At 38.3% G+C, this 12043-nt stretch overlaps 1 protein-coding gene across 5 annotated transcripts in view; it reads left to right on the forward strand.

Moving 5' to 3' along the window:
* G3BP2 (G3BP stress granule assembly factor 2) overlaps nt 1-12043 on the forward strand; it is a 69556-nt gene that overhangs the window by 34424 nt on the left and 23089 nt on the right. Inside the window, exon 1 of one of the 5 annotated variants that reach the window (XM_073237465.1) lies at nt 5231-5249. The exons of 1 other annotated variant lie outside the window; for it this stretch is intronic. The gene's annotated coding sequence lies outside the window, so the exon portion shown is untranslated. Of the gene's footprint in view, nt 1-5230; nt 5250-5272; nt 5670-12043 lie in introns of those variants that run through there. 3 more of the 5 variants (XM_017671578.3, XM_017671579.3, XM_017671582.3) reach the window with 3 other exon arrangements.

Genomic DNA, 12043 nt, shown 5'->3' on the forward strand with positions numbered 1-12043 from the left:
CTTTCTGGATGTGTGACATATTTACACACAATGGTGACATGGAGAGGAAGAATTTCTCTTTTAGACCCTAGCCTGTTCCCGGGGCCTCACACAGATAATTGATGGAAAGATTTCAGGAGAAATTAACATCTGATTGTTTGTTCAGGCAAAATGGCCTTTCTCCTCTCCTGCTCTGAAAGGAGCAGGTGCATCCTACTCATGGGAGCAGGCTTCTCTTTGCATCAGAAAGCTTTGTAAAGGAGCCAGCTGCACCAAGAGAGTCCCTGAAATTGTCAAGTAAAATGTTTTCAATCAGGAAGGTTTGCTCCAAGGCTGCAGAGGTTGTGTGTTTAGCAATGGGACATGTATAATGGCACAGACAAGAGGGACTTTGAGGTGTCTTTCTGAAGTGGCCACTTTTTGCCTTGTGCAGTTTACCAATTTTGTGAATTGTGAAACTGAAATGAGATGTGTTTGAAAGTGTTTTTGAAAACTATAAAATGCTATACAAATTAAGTTGTTACTCTGGAGCAGAGCAGTGAACAGTGAAAAAAGGACTCAGTTGAAAACAACTGGTGCATATACTTTTTTAAGCACCAAACATGAACGCTAATATTTATCCAGCCAGGCATGGTTATAAATGTTTTACATGTGTTATCTAGTCTAACAGTACTCTAATAAGCATCCTAATAGTATCCTAATAAGGTGGCTATTATTGTCCCCATTTTACAGATGAGAAACACTGAAGCACAGGAAAGTTAAATGTCCTGCCTAAGGTAATATACCCAGGTAATACACCTAAAGTGATGAGATGAAGCTGAGGTGCAAACCAGATGCCTGGCTCCAGAGCCTAGACTACACACACTGTTGGCAGTATAATCCTTACTGAATTGGTTGTGGCTCCAAGACATTTGTTAAGCATGTCTCAAAGACTAAATGTTATATAAATCTCAAAAGGTGTGAGTAAGGACACTATTAAAAAAACAAAATTCCATCAAGTAAATTTGAAGATCTATTTGGTTTTATTAAGCAATTCCTTAATCAGGCAGCATCCCATCTGGCAAGTAGAGAGATACTCCAAGGAGTTGTACAAAATGGAAAGATTTTATAGACAGGGGGGTAGGGCAAAAAGTTATTAGCAAAAGAAATTAGGGATTGTTTTAAGTAAGGTCACCCTCTCTTAGGAGGGGGCAGGTTCTTGTGCAGATTACCTCACTAGGAAGTTCCAGATTGGTTTAAAGTTCTCTTGGGAGAAGAGGAAACTTCAATTAAGCAAGGCATTAAGCCCCGGTTTGGTGATTTCACCCAGTAGAAGTGACCCCATGTTGGGTTTGTGTTTTTCTTCCTTGACAACATTTTCCAAGAAAAATGAGTATCCTTTAAGGATTTAGATTTGACTCACTTCCGATGCCCTAGTCCTCATATTTTTGGGTCCTACATACTAGTTTACTTATGTGAGGGGTGTGAGGTGCTTAAACATGCAGGGAAAGTCACCCCTTTATACACCAACTTCATCAGCAAAATGGTGGTAGTAAGTGGCTGATTTTTAAGTTCCAGGTAGGTTGAAAATGCTCAAATGAGAGGGTGTAGGGGAAAAGCCTTATAAATTAAAATGTCAGACAAGTATTTTATGCTAAAATCTATAATAAAAATTGGCTAGAATTCTAGTAAATATTTTTTAGAAATTAACCTGCTAATGGTGATATGATCTGATTTTTATTTTTAATTAAAAAAACTTCCCAGAGTCATCCCATCATATGTCTGGCAGCATCTTTTCTTCATCAGAATTGGTGGATTTTTATCTGGTTTGTCTGGTGTCTCCTTTATTCATTTCATTTCGTTTTACCACTTATACCTGTTAAGAAACGAAATTCTTCTATGTAAATTTGAAGATCTAATTAGCTTTATTAAGCCTTTTGGGCAGAATCCCCTCTAGCAAGTAGAGAGATGCTTCAAGGAATAATACAAGGTGGAAGGATTTTATGGATGGGAAGGTGGGTGAGAGTTTTTAGCAAAAGAAAAGAAGGGACTGTTTCAGGGAGGTCACTTTCTTTTACAGGGAAGAGCAGGGGGTCTTACAAAGCGGGTCACCTGATCTTCTTTAATGGAAGATGGAGAAGGCTCATATGATCTGATCTTTTCCAATGACACTAACCAGAAAATTACTGATTGATTACATCTCAGGGTGGGTTTGAATCTGTAATTGGTTTAAGTATTAGGCCCTGGTTTGGTGACTTGGCCCAGCAGAAGTGACACAGTGTTGGGCCTGTGTCTTTCTTTTAAACATGTCTTTTGATGGCTTGATTTGGTATGTCTAGTCAGATGATAATGCTATTTGTATATGAGAGAGAAGGGAGATTAGCTGAGAGAATGAAAAAATTAAAACCTCTTCCCTCTGGCACAAAGGCACTGTCTTGTTCAACAAAATTTTTTATTGGGAAAGTGACATGACAATGGAAAAGAAGGAAGTACAGAAAAACATTAAGCTGGCCAAAAAACATAAAACGTCCTACTTAATAGAAAATTGAGTACCATATTTTTTCCTTAAGATATCATAAACATATTTGACTTGAGATTGCAATATAAATATGTAACATAAAGATGTATTTTTCAATATTTAACTTTTATAGCTTTAGATACAGATACATCAAGAATGTGTGTCATAGTTATTTAATCATTCACTATTTTGGATATTTAACATGGCTCCAATTTTTTTTTATTAAGGTATCATTGATGTCTATAATTTTATGCTCAGGTTTCACATGAGCAACACTGTGGTTACTACATTCCCCCCATTATCAAGTCCCCACCACATACCCCATTATAGTCACTGTCCATCAGCACAGTAAGATGCTACAGAGTCACTACTTGTGTTCTCTGTACTTCCTTAGCCATGCCCTCCCTGTATTATGTGTGCTAATCATAATGCCCCTTAATCCCCTTATCCCTCCGTTCCTACCCACCCTCCCCAGTCCCTTTCCCTTTGTTAACTGTTAGTCCCTTCTTGGAGTCTGTGAGTCTGCTGCTGTTTTGTTCCCTCAATTTTTACTTTGTTGTTATACTCCACAGATGAGTGAAATCATTTGGTACTTGTCTTTCTCTGCCTGGCTTATTACACTGAGCATAATACCCTCTAGCTCCATCCATGTTGTTGCAAATGGTAGGATTTGTTTCCTCCTTATGGCTGAATAATATAGGATGGCTCCAATTTTTAAATGATGATAAATAACATCACAGTAAACATCATGGTGCATATCCTTAGAAGGATAAATACCCAGAAGTGGAATTATTGGCTCAAAAAGTACAAACATTTTACAGCTTTTGATGTATCTTTCCAAATCGCTTTTTTTAAAAGGATGAATTAATATTTATTCACAACAGAAATATACAAAGGGTGTGGGGTTTTTTTTTGCCTACTAGATGTTTTCACTTAAAAATATTTGCCAGTTTGCTTATGGTTTACCGTTGTTAAAGTTGGACAGCTAAAATATTTACTGTCTTGTCCTTTGCAGTGTAAACCTGTCAACCCGTGCTGGATACGGGCAGTTTTTGAAGTGCAGTTCTAGAGCTGCAGCAGTACCTGGAAATGCAGATTCTCAGGCCTTGCTGAATCAGAAACCCTGGGAGTGGGGCCCAGCAATCTGTGCCTTAACAAATTCTCCAGGTGGTTCTGATGCACGTTAATTTATGAGAACCACAGTTCTCAATAAAGTTTTGTACTTGTGCACTAGGACACCTGGTGAAAAACAGCATTATTCCTAAGAGCCCCAAACTGGAAACAATGGAAATGTCAAGAGGAGATAAGTAAGTCCTGGCAATTAATACAAGAGTATTCTATAGCTTGTGGTTAAGGGCATGGGGTGTGAAAGCAGACTGCTTGTGTTTGAATCCCAGCTCCACAGAATAGTAGCTTGGGCAGGTTACTTGACCTCTGTAAGCCTCAGTTTCCTCATCTGTAAAATGTAAAAATATTAACTACTCTATAGGATTATTGTGAGGCTTAAACAATTACATAGTTAGAAGAGTGCCTGGTACATATTAGATTTAAAGCACAATCTGCATGATGCTTTATGGACAAGCATGTCAAAGTTCATTTCATAAAAGTGATGACCTTTTCCTATATTTTGCATATAACAGTGATCAAGCAACCTAAGGTAAAAACAGTGTAGATTTTGGAGGTTCAAATGTTGGCATTGCTTCTGTAAACATCAGTTTTCACATGTGAAAAATATATTTAAACTTTTGTGAAGAAAAATGATTAAATGTATATACCTGAATTGTTCCGTACACGGGCCTTTAATAAATGTTTTCTTGTTCCTAATTGTCCTTTCATTTCTTTCATCATTTCCACAGCCATTCCTTCCCAAATTCCCCTGCTGTCTTGATATTCTCAGAGAAACTAAGGTGCAAAGTGGCTTCCTTGATTGTAAGAGGATTTGGCTTTTTCCATGAATCTAGGTCATGGAAGTCAGTGTCTAATGTTTTCCCACTATGCCTGGGGGCCAAGCTTAGGCCTAGATCTAAGATAGAGCTGTAATCCTGCTATCTCCTAGGATTCCAGCCTTTTTAGCTGCCTTAGAATGTAAAATGTTTAGTATGTATTTAGCAGTGCCTAAATACAAAACGTACACACAAAGAAATAGGTTCTTTTCCCATCTGTAGCAGCCACTTTGTATTTTTTTTACATCCAGGGCCCAGCACCCAGTAGGCCCTATAATATATATTGTTTGGAGCTGTTAGGATGAATCTGACCTGGGTGGAGCTTAGAACTTCCATTTCTGTCCATTTCCTAGGATGGTAATAATATAGATGATTTTAGGGTGCAAACAGCTCAAACCACAGGCTGCATTTTGTTCGTCTAGGGCAGCAACACGCAGACATCTAGTTCAGAGAAAAAAATTACTAAATTCCCTCCCTTTTAAATGACATTAGTAGTCAAAATGGACCAGAAATACCGGTCTCCAAAAGAGCACAAAAGACAGCGCCGCGCGAACTAGCTCCTGCTCGGGCCAGCTCGAATCGAAGGGCTGCGAAGCCGAAGCCTTGGGGCAGGAGAAAGTCAGCCTCCTTGTGACGTCAAATCAGCGGACTCTAGCCCCGGCCTTCGGTCGGTTCCGGTTCCCTGGCTTTCCGGGCGCGAGAGTACGTGAGCGCGTCGGCGTTCTGCGCGTGCTCTGCAGAGGGATGCGAGAAGGTTGGGTCCTTCTCGCGAAAAAGATATGTGATTGGCTGAAGCTGTGCCGGGGGGTTCCCTGGCCCTCTCCGCAGGGGTAAAACAATAAGAGGGGGCGGTGGCAAGGGGGGCGGGACGTCCGTGTTCCTTGTCGCTCGCCGCAGCGCCTGGCGCCGAGAAGGTGGTGGTTGTAAGGGAAACGAGCTCGCGGCTCTCCGGCTTCCGACGCTCGAGGTTTATCGGAGGGAGGGGGCGGCGAGCGAGAAGACACCACTGCAGCCGGTCCTCGGCGACTCCGGTTGACCTCCGCGCGACGTACCCGTCGCCGCTGTTGGTTGGAGGTGTGTACGGGGGCCGGAAGAGAGGTCGGTGTGGTGGTCGGAAGGGGACAGTCCGTCGCGTGCCGGGGATCGAGGCAACCATCCTGTGCGTGAGCCCGGCGGTCGGAGGTGTCACGGCAGAGAGACATTTTTCTGGCCGGCTGCCGTGTGTGCGTGCGAGAAGCTGAGGCTTTGAGGTGAGGGATTGGAGGCCGCGTGGGAACGGAGGTGACCGGCGCACGTTGTGCGGGCAGAGGGCTCTGAGGGTACAGGTGGGGCCGGGGCTTGGGGAAAGGGGACGCAGCAGTGCCCAAAGGCGCGCTGTGCTGATGGAGGCTTAATGCGGGACGTGGGGGAGTGGGTGTTTTGGAGGAGATCTCTAAGGGTGGGAAGCCCACCAGTCTTGTCTCCGACTCATTTATAGCTCTTATTCCAGGTTCCTTGGGAGCGGGGAGGCCGTCACCGCCCTGCCTGTGGGGGAGGGGAAAGGAGGCTGTTGGCGGAGGCAGAAGCGACGCAGATGCGAAAGTAACGGCCTCCGGGCACCATTTGTGTGCACCGAAACAGAATCCGGGTTTGGAGGCAGCCGCCGCTTTGCTTACCTAGTTCCTAGTGTTCCGCGGGCTTTGGCTTCCTCGGTTTATCCCGAAGGTGTTAGAAACCCGGGCTGTGTATGACGAACGGCGTCTTCGTGCCCTTTTTATGCCGACGGTCCCTTATTGACTCTGGAATAGAAAAGATGTTTTAATGCTTTGGGGAATGGGTTTCTTGCTTTTCTCACTTGTCTTCGGGGTGAGGGGGAAAGGATAATCGGGGTGGGGGTGGGAATGTAAACTACCCTAATTGTATGGATTATGTTAGTTGAATCTGATCGAATTTTACCTGCGCGTCTGAGAGCCGATTTCTTAAGATGGCCCTGTGCCGCTTTGGGACGAATATAGATTTGCATCTACAATTTTCCGCATAGATCAATTTTTTTCCCGACGGTACAATTTTATTTATTTATTTTCTGAGGACAGGGGACTTTGCTCTCTTTAAACAAAACGAAGCTGGAATAAAAGCAAAGTTGTTCACCGTTTCGCCCTCTATAATTGTTGTATTCTGTTGGATTAAAATACTGTGTTTCAGGTTCGGGGTTCGACACCGTGTGCTGGTCTTTCAATGTAAGCGTTGCCTGTACCTGGGTTTGTGAACCATTAACTTTAATCAGGGATCCCTGTACGCTAGAGGGGAAGAAGATGGGAATTTCTTATCCGGCTCCATATTTGGCAGTTAATGTAGCCTTAGGCATGTGAACAAAGTTTATAAGTAAACATTTAGTCCTGTTAGTATCCAGGGGGCCATTTGATGTCCCAAACTTCTGATCTTAAAAAATAGACGGTATAACTAGTTTGAGCTTACCTGAATTGAGTTATGTGTTGTTTCTTGGTGATGTTACCTTTCTGTTTTCTTAATTTTTTAGCGTTACTCATGTGTACTCTTACGTTATGAATTAATCTCTAGAGGTTAATTCTGAAAGGTTATCAAATAACTAGAGAGGATAAATACCTCAAATGGTTTGCTTATTATCCAAGAGTTGTTTTAATCCAGGTTGTTGGATATTCGGGGTTGGAATATTAGTCACTGGTGAGCAAGCGTTAAATATTAGTTATAGAAGTTGGTGGTCGAATGGGGTGTACAATTAGCAGCTGAGCAGTTGAATCGTCAGCAGACAACTCTTCAGTTGGAATACTATTGGCCATGTTGGTAACCGGATATATTCATTACGTATATTTCACTTACGAGATCAAAAATGAAAATTTCAATACCAGTTACTAAAAATACATTAATCTTAAGTGTCTTTAGTTTCCTAACAGCCTCCTCTTGTAGAATCATTTCTGTTAATTACCCATTATCAAGATTGAATATTCTATACTAGGTTTACTTTTAAGTAAGCCGTCTGCCCACATCATTTTAGGCTGAGCGGCTATGGAATTGGGGAGTAACTCCTTTTCAAGGCTGTTTTTGATAGGTACAAATTTGAGGGTTACTCCTGAACTTAAGTTTAATAGGATTTAATTGACAGACGTGACTGTTAGTTACTCTCCACTAATAGACGCTTGTTTAAGAGCAGATAGAATAATATTGGTTGTTCTTGCAGAACTCTGGACCAGCTTCAGAAGCAGTAGAATCATCTTTTTGACTGCTGTGCCTCAGCTTATCCTTCTTTTAGTTGATATTTTATCTAATTTTGATAGTATCTTTGTTAAGTATATTGGGATGACTTGGATTTCCTATTATGTTAGTGTCTTCTGCGTTTTAGGTCTCCCAGCAGTATCAAATAAGCTAACAGTTCAACTGAATTTTTTTTTTCTCGTGTTCTTGACTGTTAGGCCAAAGCAGTTGTTCTTAACCAGTTGTAATGAAAACATCACTGGAAATAGGAGAACCAATTTCAAATCCTTCTCTCATAACTATAACCGAAAGGCCTTGAACTCTTAGGCTGTCTAAACATCGGTTTCCTTTTTTGTAAATGAAGCTAATATCCTGTTTCAAGGAGATAAAGGTACTTATCTGTGTACTTGTTAAACTTTAAGGCATAACATAAATGCATTTATTTTTGTGGGACAGCATTTCCAGTTCTTAATGCCTAGCCACTTTTGGTATCACGTTTTGAGCTTCTCAAGTTAAACACTTCTTCCTTACTGCTGGGGCCTGAGAAAAGAAAGGTGTAATCAACAACTACCTTTTAATTGTTTATTTCTACCACTGGTGCTTCAGTCTTACTTGTGATTTTTCATTCCATGGTGTGCCCCAAGAAATTGAATGTTGATGGATGTGCATTGCTGTTTTGATTGGTTAACGTCATTTTAAACAAAGACCATCTGGGATTTTGGAAGGTTCCAGTTTTAATATGTGTGAGGTTATCTGTTAAGAATGGGTATAGTCCATGTTTAAGTGAAATGAGGGCTTGGGCATAGCCCCAGCAATGAGTAAGGGGCTTTAGAGGGGAAGAGAGTGGTATCCCATAGTAGAGATGAGCTGTGTCCTAGCATAGACACAATACAGCCTTTGATAGCATAGTATCTTGAAAAGAGAACTGCATCCTGTTGCTAGAGATCTTGAATCTTCTTATAAGAAACAATGTATTAATACATATAACTTTACAGTGCTAAAATATTCTAAATTCTTTTGTAGGTTTTTTTTTCTATTTTTTTATATGTTATTTTCTTTTGGTTTCTTGACTTTTTTAAAATAAATAACATGATACAATGTCACAACTTAGCAGTTTTCAATTTTGGCATTTCTTCAACATTGAAATAACCACCAAAATGTGATACAAAATTTCATGTCAGTAATTTATAGATGGGATTTTTTTTCCGCCAAAACTACTGGAGCAAAGATGCCATAGTTCTTATCATTATTGATGCTGGTCAGGACACTCCAGGTTTCTGGAAGAATGAATTTTTGATTGTGCAGTTTGATACTTACATATAGTGTGGTGGTGGCAGCCAGGTGTTTGAAGTCAACAGATGATTATATGTGGATCTAGTCACTGTGTGGATACTGAAGTTCCTTTATTAAGAATAGAGATGTCTTTGAGAGATCTGTGAGATTAAAGAGTTGATGACATACAAAATTATTTTGCATGGATTACCTTGTCTTTGCTATTGTAATTTGCTCTGAAAATGATTTTGCACTATCAAACATTAAAAATTAATTTCATTTTCTTGACCAAGTGCATACATTGCCTTTATATTATTGAAATCATATATTAGTTGCAAGTTCTATACTGTTTTTTTCAATGTTTTCCTGTGTGGTTTTATATAGTCTGGCAATATTTCAATGACTGCATGTATGAACTAATGTTTCACAGTGGAATCAGTTTATTATATTGTTTCTAAAACCATTAATATCAGGTTATCAGTAAAAATAGTAGTATATCACGTAAGCACATCAGATGTTTTTTAAATTACCTTTTGGAAACCATTAAAGTTGGAGAGTACACCTTAGGATATAGGCAATAAGTTTTTCTTTATTACCCTTTTTTTATGTAACTGCTCATTTTTAATTCCAGCATGGTATCTTTACTACCTTTTTTCCCTATTTCATCATCCTCAATCCTGTCGTCACATAGTTGGTAATATTTAATTAAGCTCCCTCAGTTCTGTAACCATAAATAGTCATTAATGTAGGCATAATATCAGAGATTACTTCTTTCTTTTTATGAACAGTGCTAAATGAATTTTCACACTTCTGACCTTTATTCAAGATATGTTTTCTAACTCATAACGTGGTTGTCAGAAAGTAGATGAAAAATTTTAAATATGGTTTAAAAAATTACAAATTTAATAACATGCTCTTTGTAATACTCAGACAATAGAGTAAGTATCTCACCAGTGGTATTAAGAATTGGTATATAGCTTTTCTTCTTTTGTTTTTTCTTAGACCCAGAATATTTTGTTTATTTTTTTTCTTACCATGCCCTTCTCCAGGTTGGTTTTTTGTAACATTCCAGAGTTTGGTTATTCTTTAACTTTTCTGGACAGTATTTCTTGTCTACATCCATAAGTTTCTGAGCTTTGCCTATTTTTAATGAGTGTGTAATTATTTATTTTACAGCTTCCCATATTCATTAAACCATTTCCCTCTTGATAGACATTTAGACTGATTTCTTTTGTGGCAGTGAACAACCTTGAATATATCTCTGTGCAATTCTGCACATATTTCTTTATAATCTATTTTAGAAGTAGGATAACTGATTATATGTGTTCATTTTAATTAATTTGATTAGAACTGAAATTGCATCTTTAAAAGGTTGTAGCAGTTTATATCTCCACAAACACTATGTGCAGAGCCCTTTTTCCCACATCTTTAACAAATACTGGATAATAATGAATCATTTTCATTTTTGTTAATCTAAAGGTGAAAGGTAGTGGCTAAATTAATGCCTTTTTTGAACTGTTGAATATTGTTGCTTTCAGGGTACTGTGTTTCCCTTAAAAATGCTTGGTATGCAGTAGCTCCATAAATATTTGTGAAATTTCTGACATAATAAGCATAAGTTTTAAAAACTGAGAAAAAATTTACAAACAGTAAAAACTACTGTTTTAATGTGCACAGTTGTATGACTTTGGACAGACACACACAGTCATGAAATCACCACCACAAGATGCAAGATACTTCTGTCACCCTAGAAGTTCCCTCATTTCCCTTTAGTCAGTCATTTCCCAATCCAATCATATTTAGCCCTATAATTTCAGCATTTTGCTTGTCATACCAATAGAATCTTAGAGTGTTGACTTCTTAACTTTGAATAATACTTCTGAAATTAATTTTTGTTGCATATAGCAATTGATTTTTTTATTTCCGTATAGTATTTGATGGTATGCATTTATGACAGTTGTTCATTCACTTGGCTGATGGACATTTCATTTCTGTTTTTTTAATCTATATTAATAACATTGCTCTAAACAACATACAGGTCTTTGGGTGGACATGTTTCATTACTCTGGTGTAAATATTGTAGGAGTGGGATTTCTGGATAATAAGGGATGTGTATGTTTAATTTATAAGAAACTACCATACTGTTTTCCAAAGTGATTACCATTTTTTTGTTCCTATCAACTTCTCCCATACTTGCAAGCACTTTTATTGTTCTTATATTTTAATGTTAGCCATTATTTTAGGTGTTTAGTTATCTCTTTGTGGTTTTTGCGTGTTTGTAATAATTTGTGACACTGAGCATCTTGTCATGTTAACTTGCCATATATATTTCTTGGTGTGAAGTGTGTATTCAAATCTTTTGCCCATGTAAAAACTTTTGTTTACTTAAGTTGTGAGCGGTCTATTTTCTGGATACAGGTCCTTTATCAGAAATGTATTCTATGAAAGTTTTCTTGTAGGCTGTGGCTTGTCTTTTCATTTCTCAATGACGTCTTTGAGCAGAAGTTTTACATTTTGATGGAAATCCAATTTGTCAGGTTTTTTTTTTTGCTTTACTGGTCTTTTTGTGTCTTCTTTAAAATTTTTACTTAACCCTAAGGTTACAAAGCTTTTCTAGAAGCAGAGAGTTTTAAGTTATACATTTAGGTCTTTAGTTCATTAGGTGATTTTTGTATGTGCTGAGAAATGAGTCAGATTTTTAAAATTATTTTTAACATAGGAATGTCAAGGTTTTCCAAAATAATTTTGTGGAAAAGAAAATTACTTTATACCTTGGGAAATAAGTTGACTGTGTTGTGTGAGTCTATTGCTAAATTTTTGAAATTTATCTCTAAGGCCCTTAAAATTGTTTTTGCTAACCTGCAGTGTTTGATTTGTTTGGACCTTTAGTTAATCTCAAAGCTCCATAATCTCATATTGACAGAAGTCTGTGTTCATCTAAATGAATGTGTACATATATTTACATATAAAGAAGCACAGGTGTATAGAAGATTAATTTTAAAAATATTTGAAATTGCATGATTAATGATTTGTTTCTTAATTAGCATTCCCCATAGCTTTATTCATTAACTACTGAAATATCTTTGTATTTTACTAGATTGCATATTTGTATTTTAGCAGGTTACTTCTCTTAAGAGATCTTCAG

Source organism: Manis javanica, chromosome 5 (genome assembly GCF_040802235.1).
Source record: "Manis javanica isolate MJ-LG chromosome 5, MJ_LKY, whole genome shotgun sequence".
NCBI classification, from domain to species: Eukaryota; Metazoa; Chordata; class Mammalia; order Pholidota; family Manidae; genus Manis; species Manis javanica.